The sequence below is a fragment of the Acomys minous genome, assembly GCF_964271855.1.
Source record: "Acomys minous genome assembly, chromosome: 13".
Classification (NCBI taxonomy): Eukaryota; Metazoa; Chordata; class Mammalia; order Rodentia; family Muridae; genus Acomys; species Acomys minous.
In genome coordinates, this window is record NC_140495.1 from 62,050,101 (window position 1) to 62,072,995 (window position 22,895).

General features: G+C 51.1%; 1 long non-coding RNA gene across 1 annotated transcript; it reads right to left on the reverse strand.

Annotated features, from left to right (window-relative positions):
• Positions 1–10,671: 10,671 nt before the first annotated feature.
• LOC311580260 lies at positions 10,672–22,586 on the reverse strand. Its single transcript, XR_014773411.1, has 4 exons — positions 22,261–22,586; positions 16,607–16,695; positions 11,747–11,911; positions 10,672–11,360 (listed from the first exon to the last, which is right to left on the reverse strand). It is a non-coding gene; the product is annotated as an uncharacterized lncRNA (long non-coding RNA).
• Between the last annotated feature and the right edge of the window lie 309 nt (positions 22,587–22,895).

Below are 22,895 nucleotides of genomic sequence, written 5' to 3' on the forward strand. Positions count from 1 at the left end.
TGTGTGTGTGTGTGAGAGAGAGAGAGAGAGAGAGAGAGAGAGAGAGAGTGTACATATATGTGTGTGCACATATATATGGAGACCAGCAGTTTACCTCAGGCCTAAGGTGCTCTCTGCCTTGTTTTTTTGTCTTGTTTTGTTTTTAACTTTTTTTTTTTTGCATTTGTTTGATACACAGTCTCATTATGTCACCTTGGCTGGCCTGGAACTCATTTTGTAGACCATGCTGGCCTCAAACTCAGATTTTCCTGCCTCTGCCACTGCTAGGATTGAAAGCGTGATTTCTGATTTTTAACCTCTGACCTCTGTGTTTGTTCTCTGTTGTGCCCACTGAAATACCTCAGATGTGCACTCCTGCCGGCTGAGCTGTCAACTCCAGTGACAATGATCAGGTGGTAAAGACCTCAGTCGGTGACATTGCCAGCTACGTGCCTACAAGCAGGCCTGAGGCCCCTGTCTTAACCTCAAAAGATCTCTGAGGATGGGAGAGTCCAAGAATTCTGTTTCCTACTTTCCAGCCACGGGCTCTGGCTGGGCTCTGGCCTTGACTGCATCCGCGCAGTGGCCAGGCCAGCCTTTGCATGGCTCTATATTGTGGATACTTGAGCCATATGTAGTTGGGAACAGGATGCCTGGCTTCAGACTAAGTATAAAGCCTGGTTCTTCCACTTGCTTAGCTGTGTGGTATTAGGGCCACTTTCTTGGTCAGTCTAGGCCTCTGTCTCCTCTTCTGTCCAGCAGAGGTGTGGTGGGGCTGCAAACGCATGACACGCTCTTGGAGAAGTGCCTGGTGAGAAATCAGACACTTGTAGGTGTGAGCTGTTGCTATTGCTCTTTTGGGGGGCTTCCTACAGAGCCCACAGTCCCCCCCCAGGCTGTCCCCGCATGCACACACACTCGTCTCCCCACTGGCTCAGTCTGGCACACACGTGCTAGGGGGGCTCTGGGTGCTGGGTCCCCTGTGACGACAGCATGTGAGGGCTGGGGTGCAGGAGCATGGGGTACAAGGATGAGCACAGTGAGGCTCTGCTCTGGGCACCTCACAGTCCTGACACAGGAAAAATAAAGTGCCAGTGTATTAGTTACTTTTCTAACTGTTGTGATAAAAATCTTACCAAAAGTCGCTTATGGGAGAAGAAATTATTTTGGCTCCCAGTTTGGGGACACAGTCCATCATGCCAGGAAGGCAGGACTGCAGGGGTGGGAGACAGCTGGTCACACTATGCCTGTGTCAGAACGTGGAGGGCAATGAACGCTGCTGACACTCCATTTCCTCTTCCCTTTAAAAAAATTAAAAAAAAAAATTTATTCCTTATATGTTCAGTGTTCTCCCTGCACGTACACCTGCAGGCCAGAAGAGGGCACCAGATCCCATTATAGATGGTTGTGAGCCACCCTATGGTTGCTGGGACTTGAACTCAGTACCTTTAGAAAGAACAGCCAGTGCTCTTAATCTCTGAGCCGTCTCTCCAGCCCTCCTTTTTCTCATGTTATTTAGTCTAGGATATACGCATGTGAGAGTGAGGGTGCCCACGGGGCCAGGTGAGAGAGCCAGCCCCCAGATGGTTGTGAGCCACCCGAAGTGGAGGCTGGGATCTGTACCGGTTCTCTGTGAGAGTGGTCTGAGCTTTTGACCACCAAACTCTCAAGTTCCATAGGAGCTGCTGCTATTCCCGCACCAGCCACCTCAGGGAGGTGACTCTTCGGTGGGGAAATCGCAGCAGTTGGCTCCTTAGGTGAAGTGGCATTGCCAAGGATGAGTGAGGGTGCAGTAGAGAGAGAAGAAATTTTATATACGAGAACTGAGTGTTCTGGCACAAGCCTGTAACCCCAGCACTCAGGAGACAGAGGAAGGGGGCGGGGAGGGATCGTGAATTTGATCTCTCTAGATTCTAGAGTTTAGACAGTCACAGTCTGGATTACTGACCCCATCTTGAAAAAAGAAAAACAAAAAGTATAATTTTCATAATATTAGATGCGAGGAAACTAACCTTTGTGAAGCCGCTAGGCAGAGAAGGGTATGGGTTGGTTCCTTGAAAGACAATGAGTGAGGAACAATACGGGAAGTCTCCAGGCAGAATTAAATCTCATTTTAATTTATCAAAAAATACTGTTTATGCTATTAGATAACGTTACATGCCTCACCATAAGCATGTGAAGGTATAAGCAATGAAAACCCTCCCTCCAGACCTGTCCTCAGATGCTAAGTGACCCCTGGTTTTATATGTGTCTGTCTTCCCCACCCCCACTCCTTTAGTCACCGTAGCCCGCACACTGCCTTGTGTTTATTCAGGCTTTGCTTGGCTTTGAGTCGCTCACGAGCACCTCCCGGCTGGCAAGGCTTTTCCCACTGTTTTTCTACAGCTGCGCAGCATTCCGTGGCTGTGTTTACTCAGGTTCCTGCTGCCTCACCTTGATGTTGAAGTCGCTTCCTGCTCCGTGCTGTGGTTTCCCACCATGCACTGGGGCCACCGAGAAAGTCTGCAGTACAGATGTGCCTGGAAGAGCAGATCACTGCAGGGAGCAGGGCTTCTGAGAGGAAAGGCTTGGGAGACTCCCCTGGCCTCGTCCTTGGAGATGCCGGGGACGGCTCTGCTTTCTACAGTGCATAGGTGGTCAAGCAGTTCCAAGTCCAAAGACGTACCTGGAATTTGAGATGCCCGGGTTACTCAAATAATGGTAACACATTGTACACACTTCGTATCAACATGGTAGCACAGGCAGAACCCCAAGGTCACAGAATGTCCCAGCAGGGGCATTATAACCTGTTAACCTACTTAATCAATCACACACCTTTGTGGTTTCCTCTTTAGTGTTTTCTTTTATTGTATTTTAATTTAATTTAGTGTGTGTGTGTGTGTGTGTGTGTGTGTGTGTGTACTCTCATGTCACATGTGCAGGTGGAGGTCAGTTCTCTCCTTCCATCACGAGGGCTGTCAGGGTTGGCAGCAGACGCCTTTGCCAGTTGAGCCCCATGGTTCCCTATTTTGATGAAGAGGATGCATAATGTGCTTATGTTCACACAGCTAGTGAGTGTTGGGAGTCTGGGCTCTTAGCACCCACATCCTTCATCCACATACCTTGGAGGAGGCTGGGGCTAAGTGGGAATGCTCTCAGGTCCCTAGAGGCTGAGCTACTAGGTCCAGAATCCTGGACCACTTTGGGTCTTCCTTCTAGAACACTGCTTCAGTTTGCCCCATGACCTCTGAGAGAGCAGGAGGGAGCAGGGATATGGTTTATGAAGCAAATGGTTCTGGATGGCCCTGAGGACTATGGGTGGATAAATTTAACTATCTGTTGGTACAGGTTGCCTGAGGTCTGAAGATCCCTGATTCAGGAATGGTCCCTTGCTTTTTTTTTTTCCTTCTTCTTCTTTTGAGACAGGCTAGGTCTTTCTTTCTTTCCTTTTTCTTCTAGACAGGCTAGGGTTTTCCTCCTTTCCTTCCTTCCTTCCTTCCTTCCTTCCTTCCTTCCTTCCTTCCTTCCTTCCTTCCTTTGAGACAGGCTGGCCTCAAACTCTCCAAGTAGTTGAAGGTGACTTTAGACTTCTGAATCTCCCGGCTCTAGCCACCACATGTTGGTAACACAGGTGTATGGCACTGTTTTAGTCAGTGTTCTATTGCTGTGAAGACACACCATGACTTTGGCAACTTAAAAAAAAACCATTCATTTATTTATTTTATGTATATGAGTGCTCTATCTGCACATACACCTGCAGGCCAGAAGAGGGCATCAGATCATATTACAGATGGTTGTGAGCCACCATGTGGTTGCTGAGAATTGAACACAGGATTCTGCTCTGGAAGAGCAGACAGTGCTCCTAACTGCTGAACTATCTCTCCAGCCCCTTGGCAACTCTTATAAAGGAAAATATTTAACTGGGGCTGGCTTACAGATCCAGAGGTTTTAGTCCATTATTGTCATGGTGGGAAACTTGGTGGCATGCAGGCAGATATGGTGCTCGAGCAGCTGAGAGCTCTACATCTTGATCTGTAGGCAGCTGGAGACTGCTGGGTGTGGCTTAAGCCTAGATGAACCCTTTAAACCCGCCCCCACAGTCTCTTACTTCCTCCAGTGAGGCCACACCTACTCCAACAAGGTCACACCTCCTAATAGTGCTTCCTATTTATTCAAATCACCACGGCCAGCGTGATTGTTTATGCAGTGCTGGGTCTTGAACCAACTCTGGACTCTACCAACTCAGTCACATCCTCAGCCTCTTTCCTGACTCTTGATACTTTTCCCCAGCTGTAGTTCCCTTCAGTCCTGTGCCTACCAGCTCTCTCTGCCCACTAGTCACAGTAGCATCATATTATATGAGAAGGACCACAGTGTCCTGGAGGCGAGGACAACATTTACTCAGGACAGCCAAGAAACCATATGTGGTGAGGCTGTGGTGAGGAGTCCGCCCACACTTGCACAGGTCCACCTACCAGACTGGACGTGACTTAGGGACAGCAACTGGTGGCTTCTAGGCGTTCTTTCTGACTTTTCCAGACTGAACCAAAACTATTCCAACCACTAACCTCCTTGGGCTATGATGTACCCCACATTACGGGTCCCCTACTCTAGTCCAAGCCTAAGCTGTAGGCCTGAGTCCCACGGAGGTGGGACAGAGAGGTTCCATCAGCCATGGTGTGGGATGAAGCGGGGAGGCCTTTCTTGGTGACGCTGACATGCGTTCTCATGCTCTTCGAGTCTTCCCTCCCTTTGCTCATGTTGGTTGCTCTCAGGGGCTGTGAACACCTCCACAGCCTCCATGTTACCCTGGTGCTTAGTAGACACAGACATCCATACTGTCAGTGAGTGAGCTACCATCTTTTTGTTTGCTTGTTTTGTTGTTGGTTTTTTGGTTTTGTTTGTTTGTTTGTTTTTAGGGTTTTTGTTTTTGTTTTTGAAGACATGGTTTCTCTGTATAGCCTTGGCTGTCCTAGACTCGCTTTGTAGAGCAGGCTGGCCTCAAACTCATAGCGATCCACCTGCCTCTGCCTCCCAAGTGCTGAGATTAAAGGTGTGCACTACCACCATCTGAGCTACTGACTTTCGGAAGCAAGCTCTAACCTCTGAGCTTGAGCAGGTCCATGTCCGGGTCTAGAGAGGCCCCGACTGCCTAAGGCGGTCCTGGGTTTATCCACTCTGTCTTTTCTCATCTGATTCTCTTTTTTCCTTTCCCTTCTCCTCTGTTCTTCTTCCTCCCTTTCTCCTCCTCTTCTTCTTTCTCTGTTTGTGAGACAGGGTCTCACTGGATAGCCCTGATTGTCTTGAAACTCACTATGCAGACCAGGCTAACCTGGGTTCACAGAGATCCACTTGCCTCTGCCTCTTAAATGCTGAGATTAAAGGTGTGCACTACTATGCCTGGCCTTCCTTCCTTCTTTTTTCCTCTTTTTCGGTTTTTCCAAGACAGAGTTTCTCTGTGTATCAAGCTCTGGCTGTCCTGGACTCACTTTGTAGACCAGGCTGGCCTCAAACTTACAGAGATCTGCCAGCCTCTGCCTCCTGAGTGCTGGGTTACTGCCACACGCAGCTAAAAAAAAATGATTTTTCAATATTACACTTGTTTCTTTGTATATACGTGTGTATGTGTGTGCATGTGAGCACATGTGTGTGTGTGTGTGTGTAGGTCAGATGATCCCACAATTTCTGGGATCTACTTTGTGGGCTACAGGGGTTAAACTCAGTAAGCTTGGCAGTAAGGACCTTTAGATACTGAGCCATCTCATTGGCCCTCGTGTGTGTGTGTGTGTGTGTGTGTGTGTGTGTGTGTGTTACAGAAACCAGAGAACTTGGGGCTCACTGATTTTCTGGCTAGGTTGGTGGTCAAATAATTCTCTTGATTCCAATTCCCCTCCCCTCCCACTGCAGGAATTATAGGGGTGTGGCTCTGCCTGGCTCTCTCACATGGATGCTGGGACCCTAACTCAGGTCTTTAAGCTTGCATAGGAATGCTCTTAGCCACTGGATGCTCTCTGCAGCCCCCTTTCTTCTTTTAAACAGCTTTATTGAGATATAAAGTGCAGTCAAATGGCTCTTGTCCACCCCCAGGATGAGCAACTAGCACTTTTGTCAGTTTCCCAGCGGCGTTCCTCTCAGGCCGTTGACAGCACCCACCCTAATCCATTGTCCAATAGCCACAGGGCTCCCTGTGCTGAGCCGCCGCCTCCCTTGACCCTGCTCTGCACTCTGGCCGTTTGTGCAACTCCGCTCCCTCCTTCCATGTCTAAACCACTCGAACCGGTGCTCAATGCTCACTGCTTTCATTTTCTCAGGTCCCATTAATGTTTTTTTTTAAAAAAAGCATCCACGAAGTATGACACCAGAGGTTTTGCACGTACCTCATCCCATTGAATCCTCACAAACAATCCACAAAGCCGGGCCTAAATTCTCTCTTTTGGACGAGAGAAACCCAGACTGGCCTCAAACTCCCTATGTAGCTGAAGATGACCTTAAACTCTTGGTCCTCCCGGCTCCATCTCCCAAGTGCTCCACGTCCAGTTTATGCAGCTCTGGGCTTGAATGGACCCTGGCCTCTGTGCATGCTAGGCAAGCCCTCTATCAACTGAGTGGCTTCCCTATCTTGGAGCACTTGAAAATGCCCCTCTCCCTACACACTTGACTCAGATCTTTTCATCTGAGTTTCCTGATTTTTTTTTTTTAAAAGGAGCTCTGGCAAAGTTTTATTAAAGGAAAACCTTCCTGGTTTACTTTTCACCAGTCTGTTCTGGCATGCTTCTAATAGTATCAGAATCCCCTGGATCGATGTGTGCATGCTCTGTGGTATTTTCTGCACACTGTGCCCAACTCAATATTACTGCCACCTGTAGTGATGGGCACCAGTTTTAGCCAACATGCCATAGTATTCGAATGCCTCAAAGCTGGGCAATTGTTGGCGAGGATAGCCAATTTCACTTTGCCTCATCTGATCATTGTCAGAGCATGTGCTTTCCATTTTTCATCAACTTTTGATCAACTCCAGAGACTTTTTTCAAGTCTTATTTGCAGTCACCATCTTCCTGCTTTAGGTGTGGGACAATCCCCAACCTAGATCAGCTGCCAAGACAGCCAGGGAGCGAGAAAGGTAGTGTCCTGAATATTCTGGAACCCTGCTCTCCAGGCTATGGCTGGTTTTGCTCCTAGCCCAGAAGCCTGGTGTGGCTACAGAAACAATGAGTGCTGCTGTAAACCCTTGTACCCTGTAGCATCATTGGTACCCTACCATCCTTTCTGTGTTGTGAATGCAATAGATGTTCAGAAGCCACTTTGTAAGAGAGGAAAAGAGGCCCAGGTGGTTGTTGTGAATGCTTTTAATCCCAGCACTCAGGAGGCAGAGGCAGGCAGATCTCTGTGAGTTCCAGGCTAGTGTAGTCTACAGATTGAGTTTCAGGACAGCCAGAGCTACACAGAGAAAGCCTGTCTTGAAAAACAAAAACAAAAACAAAAACAAAAACAAAAACAGAAGAAGAAGGCTGCAGAGTTGGTTCAGAGGTTAAGAGCACTGGCTGCTCTTCCAGAGGTCCTGAGTTCAATTCCCAGCAACTACATGGTGGCTTACAACCATCTATAATGTGATCTAATGCCTTCTTCTGGCCTGCAGTCACACATGCAGGCTGAACATTGTATACATAATAAATAAATCTGAAGAAAAAGAAGAAGAAGAGGAGGAGGAGGAAGAGGAAGAGGAGGAAGGGGAAGAGAGGAAGGAAGGGCGTGAGGGAGCACACTGACGTGACTGGAGGATCCTAGAAGGGTGGAGGTGTTTGAGAGGCAGTGTAAAGCTGCTCTCTCAACAGGGAACTGGAATGTGCTTCATGCAGTGGTCATAGCCCACAGAGCTGACTCTCTCCCTGGGGTGACCCTTGCTGTGGTGGCTGGGAATGCTCGGTTCTGAAGACATCTTGAATGCCGAGCCAAGAATGCTCCCTGTGATTGAAGGTAAGGGTCAGGGATCCAAGTCCAAACAGCATGGGATTTACTGGGAGGATTGGGAGGAACTGGAGAAGAGGCTGTGACAAAGCAGAGTTTTTCTGTATTAAAAAAGTTAGAGTTGGTTTTGTTTATTTTTAAATTTTATGTGTATGAGTGTTTTGCCTGCGTGCAATTATGTGTACTCCGTGTGTGTCTCATGCCTGCGGATGTCAGAAGAGGGCATCAGATCTCCTGGAACTGGAGGTACAGACAGAGTCTCACATATCTCAGGCTAGCCTGTCCTAGAACTCAGTCTGTAGACCAGGCTGGCCTCGAACTCATGGAGATCCCCCTGCCTCTGCTTCCTGAGGTATGCACCACCATGCCCGGCTTCAAACTTTCTATGGAGGTGGGCTGACCTTGAATGTTTGAGCTTCCTGACTCCTGCTCCTCAGTTGGGCTGTGTGTGTGTGTGTGTGTGTGTGTGTGTGTGTGTGTGTGTGTGCAGGAACATGCCACCATGCGGCGCTGGGGATGAAATCCAAGGCTTTGTGCTTATTAGTCAAGTACTATGCCACTGAGTTTTGTCTTCAACCCTTCTGGTGCCCTCCTTTGTAGGACTTACCTATAGCAATACTGACCAAGATGGTTGCTGGGAGAGGATGCCGGATGAAGGAGCAGCTAGAAAGCAATCAGTGCACCACCATGCCTGGGCAGTCCGTCATTTTTTAAGGCCAGATCTTAGCAGAGCAAGCAAGAGATCCCTGTGACTTTGTTCCCAGACCAGGTGGGCACCCACGGATTGGCGTGTAGCAAGCTTTTCTTGAATGTGGGAAGACTATGACAGCGACGACTTTTAATACCCACAGTGACTGAGTTCGAAGATGTTCAGTGATCTGCCTAATGCTAGGAAAGGGTGGAGGGAGGTTTGGGGTTCTAGGACTCAAGAGGGGGCTGCCGGTGCTGCTGTTAGAAAGCAAGGGGCGCAGAGCTTGGCGCAAGGGCAGGGCAGGGCAGGCTGCAGTAGGGTGTGGCGTTGAGAGCAAGGCCTGCTCTGCTGAGTGTAAAAACCAGAGAATGAGACCTCAGAAGTAGCAAAGAGGGTAGAGCCAGGAGAAGATTATCTCTCTAGCCTCCTGCTGCTCTTGGAGGTGAGAAAGTGAATGCTTGGGCATCACCCTATCCGTGGCAGCCTTGCAAAAGTGCCGTTCACTATAACACATGCACGCACGCACGCACGCACACACACGCACGCCCGTCCGATTCGGCTTGGAGACCCTCAGGATCTTGCTCGCTCTACATTACCTACATCGTCAATGCTAGAACCAGAATGATGGCCTGGCTTGGCTCAACTACAAAGGCTGTGGTCTTTCCTCTACACCATGCGGTCACAGTGACCCCAGGCATCCGGGCAATAGACAGTATCAGATGACCTTTCCAAAGATCTCTTCCTAGCAGAAACATTCTCTGCAGCCCCGCTCCCTAGTCTCCTGCCTCCGCCCATCAATCCAACCCATAGTAACCCAGAGCTGTCTGTCTTCAGGGCTGGGAGAGGACCAGCTTTTCTGGTGCCGGCTGTGGTTACTCACAGCAACCCTCTGCCGCTTGCTTGCCTACCTCCCTCCCACCCCGCGGCTTTGCTGGCAAAGAACCCCAGCCCAACCCCCATACACTGCCTCTGGCCGAGGGGCACTTCCCGGAATTAGCCACCGCAAACAGCTGGCTCCAGGAGGGGGGTCGGGGAGGCTAACAGTTTCCAGATGTGCCAAGGCACCAGCGCCTAGGAGGCCTGAGATCTCCTCCTGTGGCTGGGAACTGGGGAGGCTGGCCTCAGATCAGGACTTCAGCAAAGCCAGGGCAGCCAGGCAGATCCTTTGCATGCAAACTGCAGGAAAATTTGTGGGTGCAGGGCGATGGAAATGTCCCTTCTGCACCTGCAGGGAGCGCTGGGGGAAACCCCTGCAACCTCGGCAGCTCTTTGTGGCCTGGACTCAGCCCAAACAGTCCCTAACAAAATTAATAGCCGTAATGATACTCTCTCGCCTTCCTACCCTGCCAGAGCATGGCGGTTTAGTGTAGGCCGTGCTCAGAGTCGAATGCCAGGTCAGCCTTCCACCAGCGCTGGGACCCTCACAGCTCAGCTGACTTGGTCACGAAATGGTTTCTGTCAGAATGTCAGTATTAGGGTTAAATAGGAGCAGGGCGGATGGGGTTGTAGCTCAAATGACCGAGGACTTATGTACAACGCTCTGGTTTTGATCCCCAGCCCTGGAGAAACCAGGCCACAACATCTGTAATCTTAGCATTTTGAAGGTGGAGGTAGGAGAATTGAAAGGCCAGCCTTGACTACACGACACTCTGCCTCAAAAAAAAAAAAAAAAATTAGAACTAAATGGGAAAATCCATACAAAGTGCTTATTACTGTACCAAACTTACCATGGAGCAGTCTCTCTTCTCTCCCTCCCTCCCTCCCTCCCTCCCTCTCTCTCTCTCTCTCTCTCTCTCCTTCCTTCTTTCTCCTTCTCTTTTGTGTGTGTGTGTGTGTGTGTGTGTGTGTGTGTGTGTGTGTGTGTGTGCATGTATGTGGAGGCAGGAGGTTTTATTTTATTTTATTTTATTTTTTGTTGTTTTAAATAGGGAACCACCTTCAACCACTCTTTTGCCTTATTCAGTGACACTGGTCTCTCAAACCCAAAGCTCACAAAAATGGCTGGTTTTGCTAGGCTGGCAGGATTCTGTCTCTGCTTTCTGAGGCTGAGATTCCAGACCTGTCACCATGCTCACCCACCCTTGCATTTCCTACAGCCATGGACATCTTCAACACTCTTCTGACAACCCTACCCCCAAGGCCTCCTCCACTGCCGTAGCATAACCACCAGACAACACCTATTCTCTCCAAGGCAATGGGACTGTATCATTGCAACCACGGGACATTCGCTCTTACATCTTCATTTTCCAGGAGAGGACGACCGAGGCTCAGCTGTCCAGGGTCACACAGATGCTCAGTGCAGCGTGAGGGACCACAGAGCAGGCTCTCACTACGCCATGTGCCTCCCATGTGCTTTCTCTACCATAAGAAGTAGACGTGGGATCTTCTTGGGATTTGAGGACATAGCTTCTTGCTCTGTTCCTCTGAAGAGAGGCTCTTTGTGGAAGAATGCTCAATAGTTTGGGGACCCAAAGGGGCACTAGAAGAAGGCAAGTGCCTTAGAGGGTGACACTAGGGATAGATGACTTTTAGAACATTTCATGGACGGGGCACGGGGGATCCAGATGTTGAAAGGAGGCCAGGCTGTCCTAGGGTGCCCTCCGGGAGTATGCAGGGTTTCTACGAGCTGAAGGGCAGGGTCCACTGATTGCTCTGCTCCTGTGACTCTTGCCTTGCCAGCTGCTGCTCCTCCTCTGCACGTCTTCCTCTTGGCTGAGGAGGGTGGTGGAGGGTCTCCAGAATTCCCCTTTGTGGGATGGGGAGGACAGGAGTCCAAGGAGGAGGAGGAGGAGGAGGAAGAGGAGGAGGAGGAGGCGAAGCCAGAGCACAGTGGTGGGCAGGAGCCAGGCAGCAGGGAGGCCCGTCATTGGCCCAGCTCCCAGGGCCTGAGCCTGAAGAGGGATCCGCCTGCCCCTCACCCTTCCCTCCCCTGCCTCTCCCCCCCACCCCCCCATCCCACCCCCTTCCCCGGGGCTCCTTGGCTGCTGAGCCTGCCAGCTGGGCCCTTGCCAAATCAAACTGGCTGCCAGTAGGAGAGGAAGAAGCATTTCCGAGCAGAGAGGCCCCCGTGGGCTCTGCTGAAGCCTAGAATCCCCCTTTCTCACCGCCAAGTGAAGAGGAGAATCTGCTTACAACACAGGCACGCACACTCCTGCACGAAGCCCAAGGTGGCTCCATGGACAGGCCTAGGTCCATGGGAACTGCCTGAAGCTGGACCGTGGTTGTGCCAGGTGGCAGGGGTTTGGTTCACTCTGAGGTGGAGGCAGTAAAATGGGTTGAATGGTAAGGTGGTGGTGCCTGTCAAGAAGGCAAGGATGAAGATGCAGTCATATTAAAGTGGGATGGGCATTCAGTTGGGTAAGTATCTTGGTAAGAAATGGGTAGGAACACAGACAGATCCAGGGGCAAGCTCTGACCTCAGAACTGTGACACCGTGTTTCCCGTGTCTTAGGTGGTTGTGTTGATGGTAATTGTTACAGTAGCCCCGAGAAATGCATATCCATAAGTATAGGGCAAAAAGGGTGGGATGGGAGTGGGGGAGGGGTGGGGCTTGGCGAGACAGCCTTGGAAAATAGAATGAAGAATATCCATCATTTGTTGGGCCACTATTCTCTGCCGGGGCCCTTTTAAGGATATGTCAACCCTCACAATAACTCTTCCAGGAAGAATGCCTATTCTGGCTTTGGAGTGAGGTTCAGACCCATGGTCACGCCATTTTGCTGGGATTTTAGGCTCTTCTGTCTCCCAAGGCTGGCCTGCATAATCTGCCTTAGAGGTAGCTATGCAGTCACATGAGACTTACTTCAAATTGGAGGGGTGCTCTCCTAAGGTCTGAGAAGGGGACTCATTACGCTTTGCTGTGGGGAGTGAGGGCAGGGTGCTACTCAACTATTCGAGGTCTTCTTGAATGATTGCCCTGGAGAGGTCATCACTATTATGATGTCCCTGTATCCTCAGGGTCATTGCTGAGGATCTGTTTATACTTAGAGAGGGAAAGGAGACACAGCTATTCATCTTAAAACCAAGACTACAACCACCACTGCTACCTTGACTACCATCACCATCATCACTGCCACCCCTGATATCACCACCATCCTGACACCTGTACTATTATCACCATGACTACCAATATTCCTGACACTTGTAACATCCACCACCATTACCTCCACCACCTCCATTTCTACCATCTCACCTCTATCATCTCCATTATCACTACCATCACCAGTATCCCCAACACTTATAAACATCCACCCCCATTCCCACCACCTCCACTACCTGCACCACCACCACCACCTGCACCACCTCTACCACCATCACCTGCACCATCACCACCTCTACCACCTCCATCAGCACCACATGCACCACCTCTACCACCACCACCTCCATCACTACCACCTCTACCACCTCCATCACTACCACTACCACCTCTACCACCTCCACCACCACCTCCATCACTACCACCTCTACCACCTCCATCACTACCACCACCTCCATCACTACCACCACCTCCATCACTACCACCACCTCCATCACTACCACCTCCACCACCACCACCTCCTCCTCCATCATCACGACAGCCACCAATCTCGCTGTCAACTCTTATGCCTCCACTCCATCACATCTGCGACCTATAACATCTTCGTCTCACCCACAATGTCACTTCTACCATGCCACCTATCCTGTCACCTCCACCTTCACCACTGCTACCCCCATTGTTCTACCATGCCCACCCCGTCACCTTTATCCACCTATAACGCCCCCGCACCATCAACCCCATCTACACCGTGACTCCTAACATCTCTAGCCTGTCATCTTTACCATTACCACCATAGTCACCACCGAAACTGCTAGAATGATGCCAACCCATTTCTCTTTTTCCGTATAACTTCCTCTATCTCTGTCCCTATATATGGGCCCCTCTCATCACTGCTGTATCCTTATAAAATTATGAGAAGTTACTTACGGAAGAGTCTCATGGCAGCTGAGTAGAATTTGGTAGTGGTGGTGGTGATGGTGGTGGTGGCAGCGGCGGCGGCGGGAGGGCGGGGGGGGGGGGGGGAGGAGGAGGAGTTGGAGTGTTTAGTTGATAGACATAGTGAGCGGATGTGGACTGGCTTCCCCAGAGCCTTGTCAGAGAAAGAGGTGGGCCTGGCTGGCTGGAGTAACTAGGTACTCAGTGGGACAAAATGTGTCACAGGCCACGGGTTTGGGTGGGTGGAGGTTAAGTAGGCAACACCCAGACCATGGTGGTCTCTGGAGCATGGAGATTTTGGCAGGTTTCTGGTTCCTGGCTACCTGCCTGCCCTGGTCATGGCAGTGAGATCATGAGAGTGGCTGCACTGGGAGTACTGGGGAGTAGGGAGGGGGCCCGCCCTGCCTGGAGCGACTCTACTACAGATGCAATCAGAACACTGTCTTCCTGAGGCTCCCCCCCCACCCCTGCCCCCCCTCCGCCCCCCCGCTGACAGCCCCCCTCCCCCCCTCCGTCATCTGTCACAGGCTTGGGAGCCTGATGAACTAGGCTCTCTTTCCTATGAGGTGCTTTGCTATCAGTCAGCACCCTGAGAACACAGGGAGAACTGACTGTAGGGGTGGGATGTTCCAGTTCTCCACTCGTGTGTGTGTGTGTGTGTGTGTGTGTGTGTGTGTGTGTGTGTGTGTGTAGTGTAGTGTACATCTGAAAGTGACAGAATGTTCCAGAAGCTCGGGGGCCACAGCTGTTCCCTGACCCTCCTCTCCAAACTCAGCTACCTACATTGCTTTTGAGGACTTAGGGCCTGGCCAGCTTGGGAACAGCCCCTCTCAGGCCTTCCAACCCCTAAACTGCCGGAATGCCAGGCTAATCCGGCCCTCTAGGAGCCTGTCTGAGAACCTGGGAAGCAGGAAACAATACTATCATTGGATGTGCTTATCTCTGCATCAGGCGTGAGAGCTGGGCAGACAGGCTGGCGACCGGAGGGGCTGAAGGCCCACTGAGTCCTGGAGACAGGAGACTGGAGGGTGGGGCTACAGAGAGCCTGGAGAGCGGGTAGAGACTGCCACCCAGACTCTTGGAAAATGAGCTGGCTGAGCCATCTCCCCTTGGCCTACTGCAACTCCTCAGAGTTGGCTCAGGACACACTGACGCAGGACAGTGACAGCCATGTTTAGTGAGCACATGATGCACATCGTATGTTTCCTAAGTCCTTTAATTAATTAATTAATTATTAATATTTTTGTTTGTTTTTGTTTTTGTTTTTCAAGACAGGGTTTCTCTGTGTAGCCCTGGCTGTCCTGGCCTCACTTTGTAGACCAGGCTGGCCTCAAACTCACAGAGATCCACCTGCCTCTGCCTCCCAGGTTCTGGGATTAAAGGCGTGCGCCACCACGCCTGGGTAATTAATTAATTTTTTTGAGACAGGGTCTCATTACTTATCTCTGGCTGGTCTGAAACTCTCTATGTGGATTAAACTGGCCTCAAACTCACTGCCTGCCTCTTCTTCAGTGCTGGGATTAAAGGTGTGTACCACAGTGTCCAGCTATGTGACTTTTTGTGTACTGTGTGTGTGAGTGGGCAGGGGTACACATACCCACGAGTACATGCGTAGAGGTCAGAGGTCGATGCCGGGTTGTCTATTGCTCTCAGGCTAGCAAGAGAGCTCTGTGTGTAAGGGTACTTGCTGTTCTTCCAGAGGCTCCGCCCCCCCCCCCCCTGGGAAGGAGGGTGAGAGGGTTGGAGACCATGGCCTGGAGACCATGGCATGTCTGGACGGATTTCCAGTGGCCCCACAACTGCAGCCTCTATCAGAGAAGCAGCTTGAACATCCATCTGAGACAATGGCCAATGATTGTCCCGCAGGCATGGAGCCCAGGAGGAGAAGGTCTTAGGTTCCCAACAGCACTGCACTTCAGAACCTCTCCTGACTGGATACACAGCCTCCTCAGGACCTGGAGGGGACTGCCCCTCCAGCCCCTCCGAGCACCCCAGGGACAGCAAATACTTCAAATTGTCACTCAAACCTAGCCCCTTTCTTTCTCTCAAAGCCATACCCCAGGTACTATTTTCTAAATGCCAACGATGAACCAGGGCAAGAACACAGGAGTAGGTAAATGCTGATCCTGCCCTAATGCGCTCACAGCCTGCTGGAGACTACCCCACCATTCCCCTTTCCTCTCCTCTTATTGCTTTTGGACGGTCCCCAAAGGTGGGGAACAGAGACAGAGAACGAAAGTGTCACAATGTGGCCATTAGAGAAGGCAGCTACCCGGAACTGGAAGAACAGGACCCGAGAGAGATGAATATGCTGACCACCGCATGGAATTGTGGGTACCATGCCTCCTGGGACCCTCTTCTGGCAGGATGAGCCTGTTTGTGTGCTGAGTCTCTGAACTCTGAGACCCGTTGCTCCAGACTTGGCTGTGGGAAGCAAACGGCCCTAGAGAGTTCCTTTGGAAGAGCAGCGAGTGCTCTTAACTGCTGAGCCATCTCTCCATCTCAAAAAGATTTTATTTTTAATCATGTGCGTGTCTGTATCTGTGTTTGTGCCCATGAGTGCGGGTGCCCTCAGAGGCCAGAAGGGGGCGCTGTGTAAACTGGAACTGGAGTTCCAGGCAGGCTGTAGAGTGGGGGCAGACCACACAGGTAGGTAAGCCTACACACGCTGGGGTGAGATGTCAAGGAAGAAGATACATGTGGTTGAGTCCATCTGTGTCATAGCTGCCGCAGGGACTTGACTTTGGGCAATGAAGGATGCAGGAATTTCATCTGAAATTCGAAGTTTAAGGTTGGGAATGTAGCTTACGTTCACAGAATTCTTGCTTAGCGTGCATGGGCGCCTGTGTTCAGTCTCTAGCCTCACATGAAGCAGGCATGGTAGTTCAATCAGGGGGACCAGAAGTTTGAGGTTATCTTTGGAGGACAGCCTGGGATACACGGAGCCCTTTCCCATAATGTAATAACGCAAAATAAAATAAAGTGAGGCAACAAGATGTGCAGTTTGTTCATTCACTTACTCATCAGTCACTACTGTTTATCGAGGGACTGCTCTGTCCCCTGAGGAGCCAATGATGTAAAACAGGTTCAGCTCTTGCTTTCTTGGACACTGTGTTCAAGTTGAATAAGAAAAAAGAAAATTATTATTACATAAAAAATGGCTTAGTTCCCAGTGACAGGCTCCCTGTTGGACTTGTGGGAATCTGTGTTAGCTGGGAAGAGTTCGCCCGAGGAAGTGACGTTAAAGCCGAGACTGAAAGACGACAGCAATGGGTCAGGATCAGGTTCAGCTATGAGCAAGAGACTCCTATCGCCAAAATCTCTGCTTCTACCTCATAATCCAAGATGGCTTCTTCACCTCCAGCCATCGCACCGCAGTCTAGTCAGTGGAAAGGAAAATGTCCTCCGGCCGGCAGGGCCCTCAGAATGGCTTAACGCTCCCCAGTTTCAGCGGGGGGGGGGGGGGTTGATTACCCTGAAAAGGAGTGGACTTGGGTCTAGGTTGGTGGACTCGGGAGGCAGGGCAGGTGGCTCTCTGTGAATTCCAGGTCAGTCAAGGTGGCATATGGAAACTCTGAATAAAAGATTCGGTGAGCAGGACAAGTTAGTGGTGTGTGCCCAGAGAGTCAAAGGTCAGCTCTCGGATGGAAGGGACAGGACTCGAGAGATAGGCTAAAGCAGCACTGGAAAGTGTGGGCCTGTTAGAGGCAGCTGTACCTCTTAGGGAGATGAACAAGGAGACCCAGGTGCTGGGGGGTGGGGGTGGGGAAGTGGGAAAGCCTAGACCGCAAGCCTGAGAACCCAGGAAGACAGTCACCCTCATTTCATGACTTCCTGTCCATCGTGTACCTTTGTGCGGCGGGAGGGGGGGGGATGCTACCTCTCTGTCTCAAGGCCTGAAAAGTCATATGATCTTCTCTCTATACCACATCACCATGGGCTCTTCCCACGGGGGTTTCTGTTTCACGTCCATGGGATGGCAAAGGGGCAGCTATGGGGTTGGTCTGAACGCAGAGGCCCAGCCCTAGGGTTGGACATCTGACCACGGTAATCTGGGACAGACAGCCAAGTCCACTCTGTTCCCCAAGCGTGTCACAGCCTCCAGCCCACCCTCTAATCTAACTCAATATTTTCCCAATAAGTTCTTTTCTGTTTGCTTATGGAGTTGCAGTTGATGTCCGTTGCAGGCAAAAGAGGCCAGCAAAGCGACCAGGACTTCAGACGGGTGGCGTGGAGGGTGGGGATGGGGCAAGGAGGGTGGGAGTGGGTGTTGGGGGATGTTGGGGGTGCGGTGGGGAGGGGGAGGGGGGGAGTGACTCAGGACTGGGAGAGGGAGCTTCAATAAAAGAACGGAGGCAGCCTATCCTGAAGGAAGGAGTGGCCGGCAGTGCCAAGTTTTATTTATAAATGTCCGGCATGCCGATATAAGCAGGGGAGCTGAGGCCAGGAAGACAAAGCCATTAACAATGATTTACACTGGGGGCTTGGGGGCGGCTCTGAAAGATCTTTGTTTCAAAGACCAGGAACTCAACTCATACATGCTGGAGACAAGAACAAGGGGTGCTCCGGGGTAGGGAGTCGGGGGTGTGTGTGTGTGGATTTAGTGGCTTCTGCCATTAAAGAGTACAGGGGTGGGTCTATCTTTGGCATAGCTTGGACGATGTCGTCAGGACTTTGGCCTCTGCTGTCCTGTGTGGACTTCCTTCTTTGGCATAATGTTCCCTTAGGCAAAGCTACACACACACACACACACACACACACACACACACACACACACACACACCTGTTCAGCAACTTCAGAATGGAAAATTATTCTTCTGTTCCCAGTGGCTTCGGGAGAACCCTGGGACTGCCTACGATTGGCCAAGGTTGGTCATATGTTTTCTGAGCCAGTCACTGTGGTCAAGATGTGCTGGCACTTGAATGGCCAGGTGTAAATCATGTGTTACCCCTCCTCCGCCCTCCCCACCCCGTGCCACTGCCCCGCCCACTGCAGAGGAGGAGCCAGCTCCATTCAAGCCATTTTCACTGAAGACAGTGAGTCCTAGGCACAGAAATCGAATCTGCAGCTCAGGTTTCCAAGGGAGAGTTCAGCGATGGTCACGTATAGATGACAGGGCCATTTCTGAAGGGCATGGGCAAGACCTACTGAGTCACCCCTTCCCCCAAAGCAACAAGCGCTGGCTAGATGTGGCCTTGGGACAAGTGGGTGTGAGGACAGCACAGTTGGTGGTGCCTTGGTGGTTGGTGGCTCTGGAGTCAAAGACATGGTTTGCAAACTAAGACCCGGCTGAGCTTTAGTTTCTCCCCCCCTGAGAAACAGACTGATATAGAGATGATGTTTATCTCCTAGGAAGCATCAGCCATAAAGAGCTTGGCTCCCTTCCCGGGAAAGACAATGAAGGTTTGCTATGAGTGTGGTGTCCCTGATCATCCAGGGTCAACTGTGCCCTTGATAAGGACTCAGCTGTCTTTTTAAGTGCTGTGACATCACAACCCCTGCCGTGGCCACAGATCAGTAATATGCTGCCTTACAAAGCATGGTTTCTTTCTTTCTTTCTTTCTTTCTTTCTTTCTTTCTTTCTTTCTTTCTTTCTGAGACAGGGTTCTGTCTATAGGAATGGAAGGAGGAAGGGGCTGCTGGTGGTGGGGTGTGGTGGTGATGGTGATGGTGGTGGGAATTCTGATGGGGCTGGATCAAAACGAGTGGGGAACATGCTGGAAAGGCAGATAGTGGACAGAGGACCAGAGGGCCAGCCCTTGCCAGAGGGCTGATTATGGCCAGAGCCAGCAGGGGTCACTGCAGATCTAAGTAAGTTTAAGAAGGTAGCAGAACCACCCCTGAGCCTCTTGCATCACTACCTGTGTGCATGACTGGGATGCAGGACCCGCTCTGGGCAGGGGCTGGAGCTTGGACTCATGTGGTTGGCAGTGGCTAACTTGGCCATGCAGCCTTAGTGTCCTCTACGGCTGTGTGAGCTCTGACCTTTCGGCCTGCTGGACCCTGGCTTCCGGTAGTGCCTAGAAAGTGTCTCTGGGGGATGGCTCTTAGAGAGGGCACCGTGGCCCAAGGCATCTCTCTTGTTCTTCTCAGCATGATGGTGACTAAGACAATGTGTAAAACTTGTTCTATCAAGGGTCCCTGGGTTTATTTGCAAAGTTCGCCACACAGGCTTAGGGAAACACTGGCTTAAGGTTTCTGTCTGGGTGAGAGGTCCCATGTGGCAACTGCCCCTCTCCCGTTTATTGAGCAGAATGAAACGTGTTTGGTATAAGATAATAGAAGCGGAAGTGTGTAGAAAATGTCATTCTCTTTTTTAAAAGTGCATAGGCCGGGCAGTGGGGGTATGCACCTTTAATCTCAGCACTCCTGAGGCAGAGGCGGGAGAATTTCTGTGAGTTCGAGGTTAGCCTGGTCTAGAAAAAGTCCAGGACAGCCAGGGCTACACACAGAGAAACCCTGTCTTGAAAAAAAAAAAAGTTCATAAAGAAAATTGCTTTCCATACCCAGTTCTGATGGAAGAATTCCAACAGAAAAGGATTTTTTAGGGCAGGTGGGATGGCTCAGAGGGCAAAGGTGCTTTACACCAGGACTGACCAATCAAAGCGCAAGACCCAGAACACACATGACAGAAGAGACCTGACGACTGCCGGTTGTCCTCTGACCTCCATTCATGTGTAATAAAAGAAGAAAAGACCCTTTTAGAAGTCATCTCATCCAAACCTCGTTCTCACTTTTATCAGTTCCTGCCCCTTTTGCGGACATTCCTAGGGAAAGAGGTGTTGGTAGGGGTTTGAGGGAGCCGGCTGGCACTGAGGGTGTGGATGTCTGAATCATCATGATAGAGGGAAGCAGGCTCCCAGATGTGACGTCCTGGGGTTCCACAGCAGGCCAGAGGGAATGCGCACAGGCTCTGGCTCCCAGCCAGAAGCCTTCGTCCCACCTCCCCATCCGCTCCCCAGGTCTAGATGCCAAGAGTCTGGAATAGAGCCTGTGCCCTCCACACACGGCTGCGGTTTCCTCTTTGTGACCGGCGGGCTACCCGGAGGGTGTGGGTGTCGAGTGCGCGCACCAAGGTTGTGTAACAAGCGCCTGGCTTGTGTGCACGCGCTGCTGCGTAACCTGATGCAACGGGGAAGTTGCGGTCCCGTGAGCTGGGGCGTGGGCGCTTGGCCGGTGCCCAAACCACAAAGACTGTTTGACTTACGGGCTGTGGAGGAGGCTGTGCTTAGGGGTCGTGGGGCTGTCTACGTCAGAGCTTGTCTGGCTTTCGTTGCCCACATCCTGGTCCCTGTGGGCACAGGACTAGGTAGGAATGGGGCTGCCTAGTCAGGAAGTGTTGGAGGGAGGCTGGTACAGAAGGGCTAGGATGTTAGGATGCTTCTGTGATGGCGTGGAGAACAGGCTGACTTCCACCCTTGCCCTTCAGCTGCTCCCGTATTTTCCAAGCGCTAACTGCTCCTCTCTGCTAGTCCCACCTCTAATCTCAGATTCAAGTCTATCTTCTATGTAGCAGTAGCTGTCTCTTCTCCTTCTGCTCACCTGAGGTCTACAATCCCGCCTCCTGTCTAGGCTTCCCCTGGGACACCCCGGGAGAAGCAGAATGAGGGAGGTTAAGGGAAACTGCTAGAGTAGCCAGCCCCGTTTCTCTAACCCTGTTAACCTGCTGTCATTTCAAACCGAGGACCTAAGAATGGTATTTGTTCTTCTTACCTCCCCGGGGGCCATCTGGAAGTAGGAACCTTTGTCCTCCCTCCACAGGGCTGACAAAAGGTTCCTTCCGGGACATGGACCTCTAGGGTCTAGGAAGGAATTTTGTGAACGAGAGTTGTCCTTGCGTTCTGTCTCTGCCCCCGCCCCACCCCCCCCCAACATCTCATGGATGCCACAGGCACTTTGGAGAGCCAGGATCCTGGGAAGATGACAAGAAAAACGGGTTCACCTCATAAGGGGTGGGTCCATGGCCACATGTGTACAAGATTTGTGTGTGTGTGTGTGTGTGTGTGTGTGTGTGTTTAAAGATTTATTTATTATGTGTACTGTACATGCCTGCATGTCCACCTACAGGCCAGAAGAGGGCACCAGATAACATTATAGATGGTTGGGAGCCACCATGTGGTTGCTGGGAATTGAACTCAGGACCTCTGGAAGAGGCAGTCAGTGCTCTTAACCTCTGAGTCATCTCTCCAGCCTTGAGGTTTATGTGTTTTATACTAATTGTATTTGTTTTATCATTATATTGTGTGTGTGTGTGTGTGTGTGTGTGTGTGTGTGTGTGTGTGTTTACATATGTGCCCCAGCATGGAGGGCAGAGACAACTTTGTGGAGCTGGCCATCTCCCTTCACCTTTGTGTGAATCCTGGCGATTGAATTCGGACTCCTCGGGCTTCCCCACCAAGTGATTTGACCCGCAGAGCTGGCCCCAGCCCTTTTTGCTTTGTTTTAAGACAGGGTCTCATGGAGCCAGACTGGCCTCAAACTCTCTACACAGCAGAATCCTCCTGCCTCCATCTCTCGACTGCTGGGATCACACATGTGTGCCCACCATGCCTGGTTTATGCGGCGTTGGGGATTGAACCCAGGGCTTTCTGCATGCCAGGCAAGCACTCCAACCCCCACACCCAGCTACACTCTCAGACAATGTTTGTGTCTCTGTCTTTTACCCTTTCTCACCTACTGCATCCTTTAGAGGATTGTTTTCCTTGGGAAGCGGCCAGTGCGTACTAGAGACGCAGGGCTGGATCACCGGGGAGGGAATCTGTGTCCGGGTCCTCCTTCCTCTGGCTGAGCGGCAGCTGGTACTGTGAGCTCTTCTCAGTGCTCCCAGGATGACCTGGGTCTCCAATGCTTTATCCCGCACTGTCTGAGGGTTGATGGCCTGTTTTATCTGCCAACCTAGAATAACTGTAGCAGCTGGGATGGCACTCGCTGTGTGTCAGCCGTCACACACATTGGCTCTTTCCTTTCTTATGGGACCAGCAGATAGGAAGCTATCACAGCAAACGGAAGCCCAAAGTGTTAGGATTCTGCTTCAGCCCGCCTACTTGTGATGTCACTGCTTACCTGCCACGGGGGCGTGGCCCTGCCCAGGACCATATAAAAGACAGACCCTCCATGGGGCTCTCTCTCTACTCTCTCTCTTTACCTTTCCTCTCTACCTCTCTCCCCCCACCCCATGTGTGTCTCTAGAGATGGTCTGTGTATCTCCCTATTAAACCTCTTAAGTGGATCTGTTGTGTGGTGTGATTCCATCCCTCTGTACAGCTCCGCCGTTCACCTCTAACCTCCACTGCTCACTTTTAACACAA